Raw genomic sequence first — 16,050 nt, 5'->3', positions numbered from 1 at the left:
GGGAACCCTGCAACATGTACAGTTCGATCAGCTCTTTTCTGTTAGCAAGCCACTATTGGTGCTTTTGCTAACCCTAACCGGATACTTACTGGTAAACTTCATTATCCTTAGCCTGTTCAACCTCATCACAGTCATTACACATGAGGTGAATTCCCACCTCAGATACTGGAGAAAGCAGGAAGGTCCACAACAGCTCCAGCCTCCCTCAGCCATATAAGGTTGTGCTTCACTATTGCACTACCTCTAAATACCAAGCCTCTGAACAAACTCCCAGAATTTTGCGGCTTTGGATGGCAAATTCCGCAGCAAAAAAAAGCAACATTTGCGTCCCAAAATCTCCTAATACGCTGTCTTTTTGCGGTGGGCAATCAAAGTTCCCACCACCAAAATACTGAAGGCTTGTGCTCTGTCACTGATGGAGGATGTGTAATGTCACAGCCTGTAACTTTGCAGAGTCTCCAGCAGAGCAGAGCCTGAAACCGAAGGTTGTTTGATACCAAAGAGTGCAGATTACAATATGAAACCTGCTCTTTTTGGTTCAGACAACTTATGGGTGCAGGGGTGAAGGGGTTGAGGTGGCGGCAGAGAAGGTTGAAGGTAGGTTAAAAAAAACAATAGGAGACCTGGGAGGTTAGCGGTTAGTCTGCAGGGGGCACACAAACTTGTGAGGCGGCAGGCTCATTGCTCAGGAGTGGGCTAGCTGCATTTCAAAGGCAGGCAGCAGAGGCATTTAACACCTATGCTGTCTGCTGGCCTGTTGCTCACCCTCTCCTTACTGGCTCAATGTCAGTACAGAGCCAGTAAAGAGGGTGAACGGCAGTTTTTTAAAACATATTTTGCGGGCACTTTTGTAAAAATCGCTGCATTTTTACAAAAGTGTCCATTTTGGGAAAATCGCAAAATTATGGGGGTCTGTCTGAAGGCCAGAAGGACCAGTAGGGTTGGTGGGTGACAAGGACATAACGAACTAAGGATAAGGAAATTTACCGGTAAGCATTCGGGCATGGTTTCCACATCCTAAAACCAGAAACATGACAAAGACTTTCATACACGGGTAATTAACAGCAGAAATAACCCATTTTAGGTCTCTCCTAGGCAGTCACTGTGCTGTATCTTTGAGAAATTCTGTAGTTATGAAATGAAATTAAATGGGTTTTTATAAAGCGCATGGCTACTTGGAACTATCCCAGCGCTGTGAAGATAAACCAGATGGAGCATCCAGGAGTTATGGGGAAAGCCAGCTTTTCAGATGCTCCGATGCTTCCGAAAGATAGAGTGGGAAGGTTCCCTACGGAGGTGAAGTGGGAGGGAGTTCCAAAACTTGGCGGCATTATATGAAAAAAGCCTGCCTCCACTTCTAGCTCTCTTGATTCTGGGCACTTCTGCAAGATTGAGCGTGTCGGAGCGAAGGTTTCTGGAGGCTTTATACGGGTGTATCAGATCTTTAATGATGGGAGGTCTGTTCCCTTCCAGGGACTTGTGGGTTACGCACAGGGCCTTGAATTGTATTCTCTCCTGCACAGGGAGCCAGTGCAGGGAGCGCAAAGCAGGCTTCGCAGAGCAGCGATAGCTGGTGCCAGTAAGCAATTGTGCTGCCGTGTTCTGAACGATCTGGAGGCTAGCAACCACTGCAGTGGGGGCTCCCAGATAGAGGGCGTTGCCGTAGTCTATCCTGGATAGAATCGGAGCCTGTGTCAGTAGCTTTTTCGCTGGAAAAGGGAGTAAGGCCAAGACTTTGCTGAGCATTTTAAGCAGGCCGTAACATGAAGCAACCGTCTTCCTAGCCTGGGTTTTAAGGGAGAGGTCTTGGTCGAGACATATGCCTAAGCTTTTTATTTCCGGCTTTGAGACTGGGGCCGGACCCTCCAAACTGGCCAAAGGTCCTTGAGGCTAATAATTAAATGGTTACCGAGCATCATCAGCTCGGTCTTGTCGCAGTTGAGCTTGAGATGGGAAAGGCTCATCTATTTAGCCACTTCCTTCAGACAGGAGTGGAGGTCGGTGGGGACTGACCAGCTTGATTCAGTGCTACGACTAGCTGTGTGGTGTCGGCATAAGACACTATAAGGATTCCAAAAGGGGCGACAGCGTCCACCAGTGGAGCCATATACACATTAAAAAGATTCAGACTCGGGGAGGAACCCTGAGGGACTCCACACTGCAAGGGTAGGGGATCCGAGGTGATATCATCTTCAAACACCTGAAAGTATCTTCCTTCCAAGAAGGTTTGTAGCCAAGAGAGAGCTTGGCCAGACAATCCTCTATCCCGGAGACGGTGAGCCAGAATTTGATGGTTCACCATGTCAAAGGTTGCGCTCGGGTCAAGGAGAATGATCGCGATGAGCCTCCTGAGTCAAGAATCTTTCTCGATTCTTTCACCACTGCTAACAGAGCGGTCTCGGCTCCTTGGCGGGAACGGAAGCATGTTTGAGATGGATGCAGTAAGTCATGAGACTCGAAAAGCAGAGACTGAATGATTCATATGTTTTTCCGCGATTTGCCTCACTCTAGGAAGGAGCGAGATAGGCCTGTAATTGCCCAGGTCATTAGGGTCTAAATGGGGTTTCTTTATGAGGGCTGTGACCATGGTTCTCTTCCACTCAGGGGGGAGGGGGGCAAGCCTGAGTCGAAGGAGGCATTGATCACCCTGATGATGGGGGGAGCAACTATAGAGGATACAATTTTCAACACGTTAAGAGGTGCGGGATCAAGAGTCGATCCACTTTTCACAGAGTCTAAGATAGGCAGGAAGGAATCCAAGGTCAAAGGGGTAATGGTCTCCATGAGGAGGGCGTTCTTGGCTCGACTGGAGACTGTGCTGTTGGTAATTAAAGCATTGTCCTTCGCGGGGAGAAACTTGAAAATGTTATGCACTTTGGAAAAAAAGAATTGTGCAAGGTCATTACACTGCTGTCCGGATGGGTCAAGAATCGTTGGTGGGTCAGGGACTTTGAGTAATTTTTTTGCAATCCGGAAAGTTTCCCAAGGGGAGTTGACAACAAGGGCCATCTTTTCCTGAAAGAATAGAGCTTGGGCTTTATGTATGGACTTTAAGCTCTTTCCATTTTCCCGCCCATCTTTTCAATTAGCTTCTGTTACTGTCCTCTGTAAATGGTGTTTTTTGATTTGTTAATACGCTTATTAGTCCCTCCTTTGTACTTTCTTTTCTCATGTTGCAACTTCCTATGAGGACTACCCCTCCTACGTGTGTTGTTATTCGGTATGTTATTAATTATACTTGTGAGGACTCTTTTCTCTTCAGCTGTCTAGCAGCGCTCCCGCTCAGCTGATGGCTGCCCTTTCTTTCTTCAGCCTGCACACCTCTGAGATTCAAAGTCAGCCGTTTTCATACTCTATTGCTTTCTCCCTCCTGGTTCACATTAGAAGCCCACCCTCCGAGCACAAACACAGCGTTTCCCTCCCCCCACTCTTTCTGTTTGCATCTTGTCCACGCTTGCACGCAGCTTCTTTTTTTATTTTTATTACGCCACCACAAGAGCCCACCTGGGAGTTTCAAAGTTAGCTGCTCTCATGAAATATTACTTTCATCCTCCCTATATTGCGTTGAGCCCTCCCCCCACACCCTGAGCTCAGAAGCAGCGTTTCCCTCCCCCAAACCTTTCCATGTGCACCGAGTGAGGCACCATCCTTGTCATTTTGTCGAAGAGGGGGATCATTTAGGCCTTTTTTTACAGGCGTATAACTAGGGTATCATTATTAGGGCTCGTCCTATTAATCGCGCAAGCGATAATAGGACAAGAGTATAGAGGCTCATCTAAGCTCTGAAACCATCGGCGGATTTCAACGAGTGCATGTGCTCGGGCACGCGCTTGCCCGAGCCTCCTGCCTGCCTCCTGCCTTTGAAGTGAAGCTTAGCTTCACTTCAAAGGGATCCGCTCCCCCACCCCCTGCTTCACACTTTTCACGGCTGCCAGGCCGTGTCTCGCATTTCTCCTCCCTCCCTCCCACAGCAATGCCAAGAGCTTTTTTACCATGGGGCCACTTCACTCGAAATACATGGGTGCCATGCTTTAATGCAATATTTTTCCCTGCATGCTCCCCGTCACAGAGCGTGTTACTAGGGTGGGCAAGATATGTGACCCATGGCCTCCCAGCGCATTGCTGTTCTTTACCTGGCCTACCAGCGCCTTGTTTAAATTGCGGGTTTACCTACGTGCCCGACATAGCACCAACTTGTAAATGTATAGATTTTTCAGAGCGCTTCGAACCAATATTCTTCAAGCGCGCTGAAACAGAGTGCACCTTCGAGAAATTGTAAACAAACGCCAAATTCAATGTTTATCAACCACAATATTATTGTGCATAACAAGTAATACGATACGCATCTGAAACCAAATCATGCCTTTGAGTTGAAAGTAAACAATAGATGTTAGTTACCATTTGCTACTTAACGGGAATAGTTTTAACATGCTCTGAAGATAAGAGGTGCAGCCTAACTGCAGAGATTCCACACGCAAAATCTGCAGCATACGTAGAACCTACTCCGACATTTCACCAGAGGATAATGCGAATAATACATTTTTCAATTTCTTGCAAACAATTGATTAGGAACCGATTTTCCGAATATCGTTTTGTAAAGGTCATCCGAAAATGTGCGTACCTATCTTTTCACTACAGCTCTCTCTCTCTCTCTCTCTCTCTCTCTCTCTCTCTCTCTCTCTCTCTCTCTCTCTCTTTCTCTCTCTCTCTCTCTCTCTCTCTCTCTCTCTCTCTCTCTCTCTCACACTCTCTCTCACTCTCTCTCTCTCTCTCTCTCTCTCTCTCTCTCTCTCTCTATCGCACCCTCCACCTGTGACGTCGCTCTCTGCCTCTTGCTCTCACCCTGTCTCCTTATCCTGTGTCTCTTTCTATCTGCTGTCACCCTTCTCACTGTCTCTAGCCCCTGATCTTTCTTCCTCCACCCCTCGCGCTTTCCCTTTCTTTTTCTCTGTCCCCTCCATTCTCGCTCTACCCCGCTGTACTGTCCCCTCTTTTTCCCTCGCACGCGCTTGCCCGAGTCTCCTGCCTGCCTTTAAAGTGAAGCTTAGCTTCACTTCAAAGGGATCTGCTCCCCGCCCCCTGCTTCACACTTTTCACGGCCGCCAGGCCGTGTCTCGCATTTCTCCTCCCCCCACGCCCCCCCCACAGCAATGCCAAGAGCTTGTTGAACAGTGTGTGTGCGTGTCTCTTATTTTTGCCCTCGCCATCGCGCTACAATATCAGCCATTTCAAGTGCTACATCGTGAAAGGGGAGTTCAATCCTCATTCAAGTGCTCAGATTAAAGTGTCATGCCGCCACAAAAACAAAAGGGAAATTGTGATCCTCAGAGTTGTAATGATATAGAATTTCTGTCAAAGCTCAATATATCTCGCTTGTACCGAGTCCGACACTAGGAGGTTGAAGAGCGGAGCCATCGAGAATTTTAACCTGCACTTCCGCATATTAAACACAGACCTGCAGCAGAGCATTATAGCGCCGTCTACAACTGAGCTATATAATTCAAATAAACCCCATATGTAGATTCCCATGTGCTCATCCCATGAGATGATTTCCAAAGACAAACTGCATCATGAAAACCATTTTGTCATAGGCGATTTTTTTAAATTGCGGGTTTACCTACGTGCCCGACATAGCACCAACTTTTAAATGTATAGATTTTTCAGAGCGCTTCGAACCACAATATTCTTCAAGCATGCTGAAACGGAGTGCACCTTCGAGAAATTGTAAACAAACGCCAAATTCAATGTTTATCAACCACAATGTTATCGTGCATGACAAGTAATACGATGCGCATCTGAAACCAAATCATGCCTTTGGGTTGAAAGTAAACCATCCCTCCACTCCATCCATCCCCCCACTCCATCCATCTCCATCCATCCATCTCCATCCATCCATCCATCTCCACCCATCCATCTCCATCCATCCATCCCCCACTCCATCCATCCATCCATCCCCCCACTCCATCCATCCCCCCCACCATCCATCCATCCCCCCACCATCCATCCATCCCCCCCACTCCATCCATCCCCCCACTCCATCCATCCCCCCACTCCATCCATCCCCCAACTCCATCCATCCCCCAACTCCATCCATCCCCCAACTCCATCCATCCCCCACTCCATCCATCCCCCACTCCATCCATCCACCCCACTCCATCCATCCACCCCACTCCATCCATCCATCTATCCCCCCACTCCATCCATCCATCCCCTCCATCCATCCCCTCCACTCCATCCATCCATCCCCCCACTCCATCCATCCATCCCCCCACTCCATCCATCCATCCCCCCCACTCAATCCATCCATCCCCCCACTCCATCCATCCATCCCCCCCACTCCATCCATCCATCCCCCCCACTCCATCCATCCATCCCCCCCACTCCATCCATCCATCCATCCCCCCACTCCATCCATCCATCCATCCCCCCACTCCATCCATCCATGCATCCCCCCACTCCATCCATCCATCCATCCCCCCACTCCATCCATCCATCCATCCCCCCACTCCATCCATCCATCCCCCCACTCCATCCATCCATCCCCCCACTCCATCCATCCATCCCCCCACTCCATCTATCCATCCCCCCCACTCCATCTATCCATCCCCCCACTCCATCTATCCATCCCCCCCACTCCATCTATCCATCCCCCCACTCCATCTATCCATCCCCCCACTCCATCTATCCATCCCCCCACTCCATCTATCCATCCCCCCACTCCATCCATCCATCCCCCCCACTCCATCCATCCATCCCCCCACTCCATCCATCAATCCCCACCACTCCATCCATCAATCCCCACCACTCCATCCATCAATCCCCACCACTCCATCCATCCCCCCCACTCCATCCATCCTCCCCACTTCATCCATCCTCCCCACTCCATCCATCCTCCCCACTCCATCCATCCTCCCCACTCCATCCATCCTCCCCACTCCATCCATCCTCCCCACTCCATCCATCCTCCCCACTCCATCCATCCTCCCCACTCCATCCATCCTCCCCACTCCATTCATCCATCCATCCCCCCACTCCATCCATCCATCCATCCCCCCACTCCATCCATCCATCCCCCCCACTCCATCCATCCATCCATCCCCCCCACTCCATCCATCCATCCATCCCCCCACTCCATCCATCCATCCCCCCACTCCATCCATCCATCCCCCCCACTCCATCCATCCATCCATCCCCCCACTCATCCATCCCCGCACTCCAACCATCCATCCATCCCCCGCCCCACAATCCATCCCTCCCCCGCCCCACACTCCATCTTGTAAATGTATAGATTTTTCAGAGCGCTTCGAACCAATATTCTTCAAGCACGCTGAAACAGAGTGCACCTTCAAGAAATTGTAAACAAACGCCAAATTCAACGTTTATCAACCACAATATTATCGTGCATAACAAGTAATACAATGCGCATCTGAAACTAAATCATGCTTTTGAGTTGAAAGTAAACCATCCCCCCACTCCATCCATCCCCCCACTCCATCCATCCATCTTCATCCATCCATCCCCCCACTCCATCCATCCATCCCCCACTCCATCCATCCATCCCCCACTCCATCCATCCATCCCCCACTCCATCCATCCATCTCCATCCATCCATCTCCATCCATCCATCCCCCCACTCCATCCATCCATCCCCCCACTCCATCCATCCATCCCCCACACCATCCATCCATCCCCCCCACTCCATCCATTCCCCCACTTCATCCATTCCCCCACTCCATCCATCCATCCCCACCACTCCATCCATCCCTGGACTCCATCCATCCATCCATCCCCCCATTCCATCCATCCATCCATCCCCCCACTCCATCCATCCATCTATCCCCCCACTCCATCCATCCATCTATCCCCCCACTCCATCCATCTATCCCCCCACTCCATCCATCTATCCCCACTCCATCCATCCATCCCCCACTCCATCCATCCATCCCCCACTCCATCCATCCATCCCCCCACTCCATCCATCCATCCCCCCACTCCATCCATCCATCCATCCCCCCACTCCATCCATCCATCCATCCCCCCACTCCATCCATCCATCCATCCATCCCCCCACTCCATCCATCCATCCATCCCCCCACTCCATCCATCCATCCATCCCCCCACTCCATCCATCCATCCATCCATCCCCCCACTACATCCATCCATCCCCCTCTCCATCCTTCCATCCATACCCCCACTCCATCCATCCATCCATACCCCCACTCCATCCATCCATCCATACCCCCACTCAATCCATCCATCCATACCCCCACTCAATCCATCCCCCCACTCATCCATCCATCCATCCCCGCACTCCAACCTTCCATCCATCCATCCCTCCCTCGCCCGCCCCACACTCCATCCCTCCCCCGCCCCCTATGGACCCCATCCCTCCCCCGCCCCACACTCCATCCCTCCCCCGCCCCCTATGGACCCCATCCCTCCCCCGACCCACACTCCATCCTTCGCCCACACTCCATCCCTCGCCCTCTCACCCTGCCTCTATCTCTCACCCTGCCTCTATCTCTCACCCTGCCTCTATCTCTCACCCTGCCTCTATCTCTCACCCTGCCTCTATCTCTCACCCTGCCTCTATCTATCGCCCTCACTATCCATCACCCTCACTATCCATCGCATCACCACAGCATCACTCAGGGGCACCATGACATCACTATGCGCTACCACCGCATCACTGAACGCTACAGCATCACTCGTCGCCGCCGCCACAACATCATTCAGAGCCACCACAGCATCAATCTGTGCAACCATTCAACAACAACTGATTCAAATATGTTCTCTTAATGTTTCAAACTTTATTACAAATGTCACAAAAATGTTTTATATTTCACTTCTGTTCTTGTAATTTCATCACAGTAAAATACACTAAACATAATGTTCCAAAAAGTTATTTGCAAAAGTTTAAGCTATTGCCATTATAAATTGCAATAACTTTTATTTAAGTATTAATTATTGAAAAAAATACAACCCATTGTTATTTTTAATATTAATACATCTAAGTCATGTAAATACAACACATATTGCATTACAAATGCTATAGGTGTCACGCTTGCAAAAGTTAACACTATTGGCATTGTAAATGACAGTTATTAATTTCGCTATTTTCAAAACAAAAACATAAACAAAAAAATTGTCATTTACAATACTAATACCTCTAACTTTACTAATGTGAGCCCTATTGCATTGCAAATGCTTGTTTCTTTATGATTCTTGTAACGCTGCGGTGAATGCCAACTAGTACACTGCAAGCACGCTTACTTTTTGGAGCACTGAAGAAGAGCCCCTTTTCTTTTGTGAGCTCACTGCTGAGACTTGCACTTTCCGTTACAGCGCATGGTGTTGGGGGCGTCATACATTTTGCCATTTGTGGCACACTTCAGGCAAGCTCAGTACTGCTGGGCTGGCCATCACTTTTGTCTTTTCTACTGATCACTGACTTGGGGGCTGTTGTGTTTTCTCCTGTGAACTCACTGCATGGATATACATTTTGTGCCAACTTACTGCAAGAGTGGTCACTGTTCCACTGCTGGTTAGAGTGCCTTGCCCGCTCCTACTCCCCTGTTGTGGGATGTCCTGGCTCACATATGAGTGATGCCATGAGTGAGAAAGGGTGATGCATGCTTTATTTATCATCCAGGACACAGAGTACACGCAGGACTTCCTTCTCTCCAGTGCTCGAGTATGTGCTGGTCTGAACTGTTTAAAGACAACTGGCAGACATTCACTGCCCCCACACCCCCATCTGCTGCCACAGTTCTATGCTTTACAAGTGAAGAAGTAGTCTGCCTTCTGCCGGGGTTGTCTGACTTGTGGGGATGTGTGTGCCTAGTGGCCTTTGGTAACGCCTGCACTAACCCCTTCCTCAGACCCTAGATTTACCCAGCTGTCTCTTTGAGCGATTATTTAACTACAATGCCCCGGTCCCATTTCTGTTCTACTGTCCTGTACAGTAGGCTCCATCTCTGCCTCTCTTTTCCAGATGTGGCAATTTCTTTTGACCTTAGCTCTACCTCTCCTTCTTGCAAGTTCTTTAGCCACGTGTCACCTCTCTCCCCTCTCAATAGTCTATTTTATTTGCAAAGCTCTTGATTACCTGAAGACACCATGGTGGTTTTCTCCTGGGGCACCTCTGTTTTCCTTAGCAATGTGACGCTGTATGTTTTTCTCCTACAGATCTGTGACTATCCCTGCTCTTCCAGTAATCTCTTTCCTCTTCAGTGTTTCATTTCCATGCATCTGTGTTCCCCTGTCTTCCCCTGGTGGTTTCTCTTTTCCTGCTCCTCTGTCACACCTTGCTTCTGCATCTCAGCTGTCCAGTCCTTGAAGCAAGAAAATAGACAACTTTGGTCTTAGTTCCTGTTGCAGCTATCTGTATTTATCTTGCAAGCGTACACGTTTGTATCACAGCCTCATGTCATCTCAATTCTTTTTAGGTCTCGCCTAGCCTGTGCTCGCGGTGTCTCTTCAAGACATGCTGTATTCAGGAAATGTGCAAAAACAACAATTGATGGGCAGAATGCAGAATAATATCATACATTCACCCTAGTACAAAGATCTGAGCCTAAATCCATGGTTTTTGTGCTCACCATGCCCTTCCAGTTTGAACCCAGCCATATGCAAATAAGTCTTGGCCCTGTGCCCAATGGGAACAGTCCAGCCTGAACTGCCAGGCAGGTCCTCCCTGGACTGGAAACAGGCAGGTCCTCCCTGAACTGGAAACTAGCATCCTAGGACCGGTTTTGGGGTTTCACCCCTCACCAGTCAGGATAACTTGACTCCAGTGGCATGGAGAGCACAGGACCCATGTCTGGGCATACCCGTCTCACTCTGGGTGACAAATGCAAAAACAAATGATGGACAGAATGGAGAACAATGTCGACATACCCCAATGTCGAAATACCGTGAAAGCGATCCCCGGATGCTTGTTTCCGGTCCAGGGAGGACCTGGCTTGGCAGTTCGATCTGGACTGTTCCCATGAGGTACAGCGTCAACTGATTTGCATAGGGCTGAGTCCAAACTGGGGTGGCATAATGGGCAAAAGAAAAATGGATTCAACCCAGATCTCTTGACTAGGGTAAATGTTTGAATCATTCAGCATTCCGTCTATCATTTGTTGCAGTTACAGTATTCAGGATGAGCATTAAGCGCCGCCTAAGTTTCGAACGCCCATGTATTTTATTGGCTCTTGTCAGTGTCTTTTAGAAATCTTTGTATTTCATTGGTTCCTTTTCTAGTAGTCCCTCTTTAGTACCTCCCTCTCTTCTGTTGTTACCTCCTATAAGGACACTGCCCTCATACATGTGTTGTCACTTTTCTCAGTGCTCCCGACTGGTCACTGTCCTCACTCCACACATAGGTTACGGTAGCAATCTGCACTGTGAACCCACCTGGCTGGGGTCGCTGACCTCCCTCACATGGGCTATGACCTGATAAGTGTAGAAGACATCTACTCAGGCCTCGCTTCAGAGATGCAGTCACCAGGATCTCCCACTGGACTTCTCTCCCTCCAGGGTTGTCCTCCTTCTTACAGGGCACACTGGTTTTGGCAAGCAGCTGAGAGGCAGGCAGGCCTTGGCCTCCAGTCCTTGTCGTAAGCAGAAGTCGTGCAGAGCTGCTCCTCGCACAGCCCAACTGGCTGCTTGCCAGCTGACAATTTTGAGGGACTCAAGTTCACATTCTTATAGTCCATTTCCAGACACTAAATGTGATTTAGGGTCTGAGTTTCTAAAGGTTGTGTTATGGATATCAGCTTCCTTTTGAAGTGCCCTCTCCTCTGCCCTTCCTCCAGAAAACAATATGTCACAGCATGAGCGACTCCAAATCTGACAGCCCAGCAACAACTAAGCCTGTGGGAGTGGCTAGAGGTTCACACCATGATGTCAGCCACAGTGATGTGTATCATAAGGTTACCCCAGGACTTCAGCCTGACACTATGATTTTCTTACCCGCTGCATTTTCTCCCTGAGATGTATCAAGTCCCCTTTCCAGTGACCTCTCTCTGAATCAGAGAGCACCCTTTAAAGTATTCTGCAGAGCCTTGCTCTTCCTTTCTCCAATGTCTCGCCCACCTCATAGAAATGCAGCAATCAACAAATTTTTGTGGCAGGATTCCTCTACCTCCTCATGCCCCTGCAGTCAGGCCTGGGCCTTCCAAAAAGGTACCCAGAATCTTCGATGTATCATACCATTCACAGGCATGCATACACCCATGAAAAGCAGATCAACTACACCCTCTGCACAGCACTACATATTTCATTTATTGTGCCATTATCAGGCACACATACACCCACTACATGCATATAACTCACATGCACTGCCAAGCACTGCATTATTTCGGTATTGCACCATTCACAGGAACACGTACACTCAGCCCATGTATGTACCACACATGCCTACGCAGCATCAAATACCAGTCCGATGTCGGCCAAGGGCAAGTTGAACTTAAAATGCAGCTGAACTTAAAATGCAGATGAACTTTAAATTAGTTAGCTTGAAGGCCTCACTTCAGTGACTCCAGTAAAAAGGCATGTTCATTTCTACTAGTCACTACATGGTATGCTGCCGCTACTGCAATCGTGCTGCTTAACTTCTGGTAAAAGCAATAGTCTTTCACCCCTATGAGGGTAGAGCTTTGGTATCCCCTTTTCTAGTCCAATTAGATCGCAGTCCGTGAGACCGAATTATGCCATGGCTGACACACGAGTCTTGTTTCCCAATGACAACAAAAATCAGCACCTGGGATCCAGATATCATTGCAGTTGGGGGGGACACAGGGTACACTTATTTTTTTGAAAATGTCTTTATTGTGCTAATCAATAGTACAGATAAGCAGATGGTTCTCATGTACATAGTCATTACATTTACAACTCTGTGTCCTCTGTGCATGTATTATATCATTTTACCATTTTCAATTTTTTTTTTGCAGAACTCCCTTTAACATAGACTCGAACTCCCCCTCCCCCTCCCGCACTCTTAGCATTTCGTTAATCACACAATTCTGTTTCTTTATTACAATTCCAACATAATCAAGCATTTGCGACATATAATTTGCTCAGTGTTATCACTTCTCTCCGTTCACGTGTGTAGTCCCTTCATACCCATACCATACCACTACCCACGCCTCTTCCGAACCAGACCGCTAATACATTTCCTCTATCATAACAGGAATCCAGTAGGCCTGTATACCTTTATCTACTCCCGCTTCCTTATTCTATTAGCGAGTCCACACAAGCCTCAAAATTCTGACAATATTGCTTCTCATTCTAATGATATATGTGTTTTCCTTCGTCCTCTACGTTCTTCCCTTCTTAGCTCCGTGCCCTCTGCCTTGCTCCATCTCAGTACCTCGCTGTGCCATTCCTCAGGATCCGGTGGCCTGGGCGATTTCCATCGCATTGTTATCAGCCTCTTCCCTAGTAGTAGCGCTAGGTCTGCAAATCGGGAGGCAGCGCTTCTCTTGTTTTCCCTGTAACCTACACCTAGCAGGCTGTATGATGACGTTGTGTAAGGTCTTCCCGGAGTCACCTTCTCCATAATTGTGTGGATAGTTGTCCAGTAATAACCCAACTTGGGGCAATCCCATAACATGTGGAGCAGCCCCGCATCATTCCTCTTGCACCTGGGGCATGTATCCTCTGCTTCCGGGAACATGGCATGTATAGCATGGGGGGTGACGTATGCCCTGTGCATTATCATCAATTGAATAAATTTGAATTTTGGATTGCGGGATACTTTCTTGGGGAACTTAAGCATTTTTTCCCATTCTCTGTCTCCTATTGTATGCCCTATATCCTCCTCCCATCGTGCTCGAATGGGTTGCAGTGCGACCGCCCTTCCATCTCTGATGCCAGCCGACCACCACCTCGTCAGGTGGCTGCTTGTACCCATCAGATACTGCATTGTAATAAGTGTGTTCGTTGGCGGTTCGGCCCCACCCCGTGCCCATGTCGAGGTTATATAACGTGTCACCTGTGCATGTAACAGGAAGAACTTATCGGGAGCGTGATGAAGGTGATGAAGGTGAACAAAGTCTGTATGTGTCATTATAATGTTCTCCGCGAAAAAGTCCCCTATCTGTGTGACTCCCGCCTGCTGCCAGCCTTGTAACGCTCGTTCCGTTAGGGTACCGTTTCCCCTTGGTATTCCCAGTAGTAGGATTGAGGGAGCATAGGATGTCTCTGCATTAGTGTATTTGACCGCTTTCTTCCAGTACTTAAGATAAGAGCAAGTGTGGTGCCGTGACAGGTGTCCTGGCGTCTGGCAACAGCAGTCTGTGTATAATGCCCCCGTTCCTGTCTATGTCAGTCATGCCTATTTCGTGTAGATTACGACCCGCTAGCCAGTAGGCCAGCCATTGGAGTTGACATGCGTAACCGTAGGCCATCAGGTCTGGTACTTCCAGTCTGCCCCTGTCTGTGGGTAGCTGCAGTTTGGCCAGGCTGATCCGGCTCCTGCCCTTTCTCCAAATCAACTCCGTTATGAGTGTGTTCAGGGCTTTGAAATAGGACAATGGAACTACTAGAAGCAGATTAGTGAAGAAATACAGAAGTCTGGGCAACTCCACCATCTTGGTAATCGCCACCTTTCCAGCTACCGATCGGGGTAGTGTGTTCCAGAATTGTATTTGCGTTTTAAGTGCAGTAATCGCTTTGTCCAAGTTACCATCCAAAAGGTCTCGGGCACTCCTATATACCTGTACTCCTAAGTATTTAAAAGTCATAGGCACCAACTTAAATGAGTGTGGTCCAAACCCAATATGTGTGGTGTCTAAGGAGGTGGTAAAGCCGTAACTGTATGATTTCGATTCATTAATCATAAGTCCCGATATTATCCGGAAGTCTTCAAATATTACTGGGAGTGAGTCTTGTTCACTCGTCATGTCCTTAATGTATAAGATAATATCATCAGCATATGCCAAAACTATGTGAGGTGTGGAGTGCCTCAATATTCCTTTTGCTTGCGCTAGTGCACGTACCTTACTCAACAAAGGCTCCAGGGCGATTATGAACAGTAACGGCGATAACGGGCATCCCTGTCTCATCCCCATCTGTATTTCTATTTGCGCTGAAATGCACCGGTTTGTTCGAACACGAGCCGTGGGGTGTGTGTACAGTAGTGTTACCCAATCAGTGTATTCATGCGGTATGCCAAATTTGCCCAGTATCCGAAACATGTAATCCCACCTCAGGGAGTCAAACTCCTGCTTGAGGTCCAGTGAGATGCACCCTTCATTATCATTCCCGGCACCCTCCAGCGACAATAACTGGCTCAATCTCCGCAGGTTCAGGGCATTACTTCTACCTGGCACGAAACCACATTGGTCTGAATGTATCAATTCCGGGATATATTGGGACAATGGGACACACGATACACGTCCATCACAATTAGAGAATCTTTTCATCCCCAAAAGAAGCTATAGGACCTACATCAACGATTGGTCCCTATAATTCAAACATTCCTATACTCCGAACAAGACTGCTCAGTCTCCTGTGAAAGAGTCTTTTGTTTTGTAACTCCTCAAATTCAATGATACAAACATTTTTTCACCCTCCCTCAATTCCTCTCACAAGCAATGATGTGACAAGCATACATGTGGCATATTGCTACGTGGGTTCCAAATTCTCATCGTTTCAGCAATTGGTTATGACTTTCAACATCCACAATCATGTTCTTTGGAAATTCGAAATCTAATCACTTCTTTTGATTTTTGTAGATTGAACAAGACGATCGTCAAAGACTATGCATTAGATTCATTAAAGATTTCCTAGTTACACCTTGTCTGCACTCTCTACCAGTAAATGGCAACAACTTCCCTTCAGTTGACGCTGTCCGAGAGATTTAGAGTAACCATCACATCCAAAGTGGTTCTGGAAATGATTGCCTCTATTTTACAATGATCAGTTTATAAATGACATTGGAAAACCCTGCTATCACGGCTCAAGGAATGTATGCTGCATGTACTTATTAGAACTTGATGCTATCAGAGTATTAGTACAATTAAAAAAGGAAGTCAAACGGACGCACCTGAATAATTA

The 16,050-nt window shown here is 48.2% G+C and overlaps 1 protein-coding gene across 1 annotated transcript in view; it reads left to right on the top strand.

The window, feature by feature from the left end:
- The window catches only part of PEX3 (peroxisomal biogenesis factor 3), a 391,252-nt gene that overhangs the window by 72,399 nt on the left and 302,803 nt on the right, over positions 1-16,050 (top strand). The window lies entirely within an intron of this gene.

This window comes from Lissotriton vulgaris, chromosome 6, assembly GCF_964263255.1.
Source record: "Lissotriton vulgaris chromosome 6, aLisVul1.2, whole genome shotgun sequence".
Classification (NCBI taxonomy): domain Eukaryota; kingdom Metazoa; phylum Chordata; class Amphibia; order Caudata; family Salamandridae; genus Lissotriton; species Lissotriton vulgaris.
Note: the sequence above shows the minus strand (reverse complement) of the source record. Positions and strands in the feature narration are given on the sequence as shown.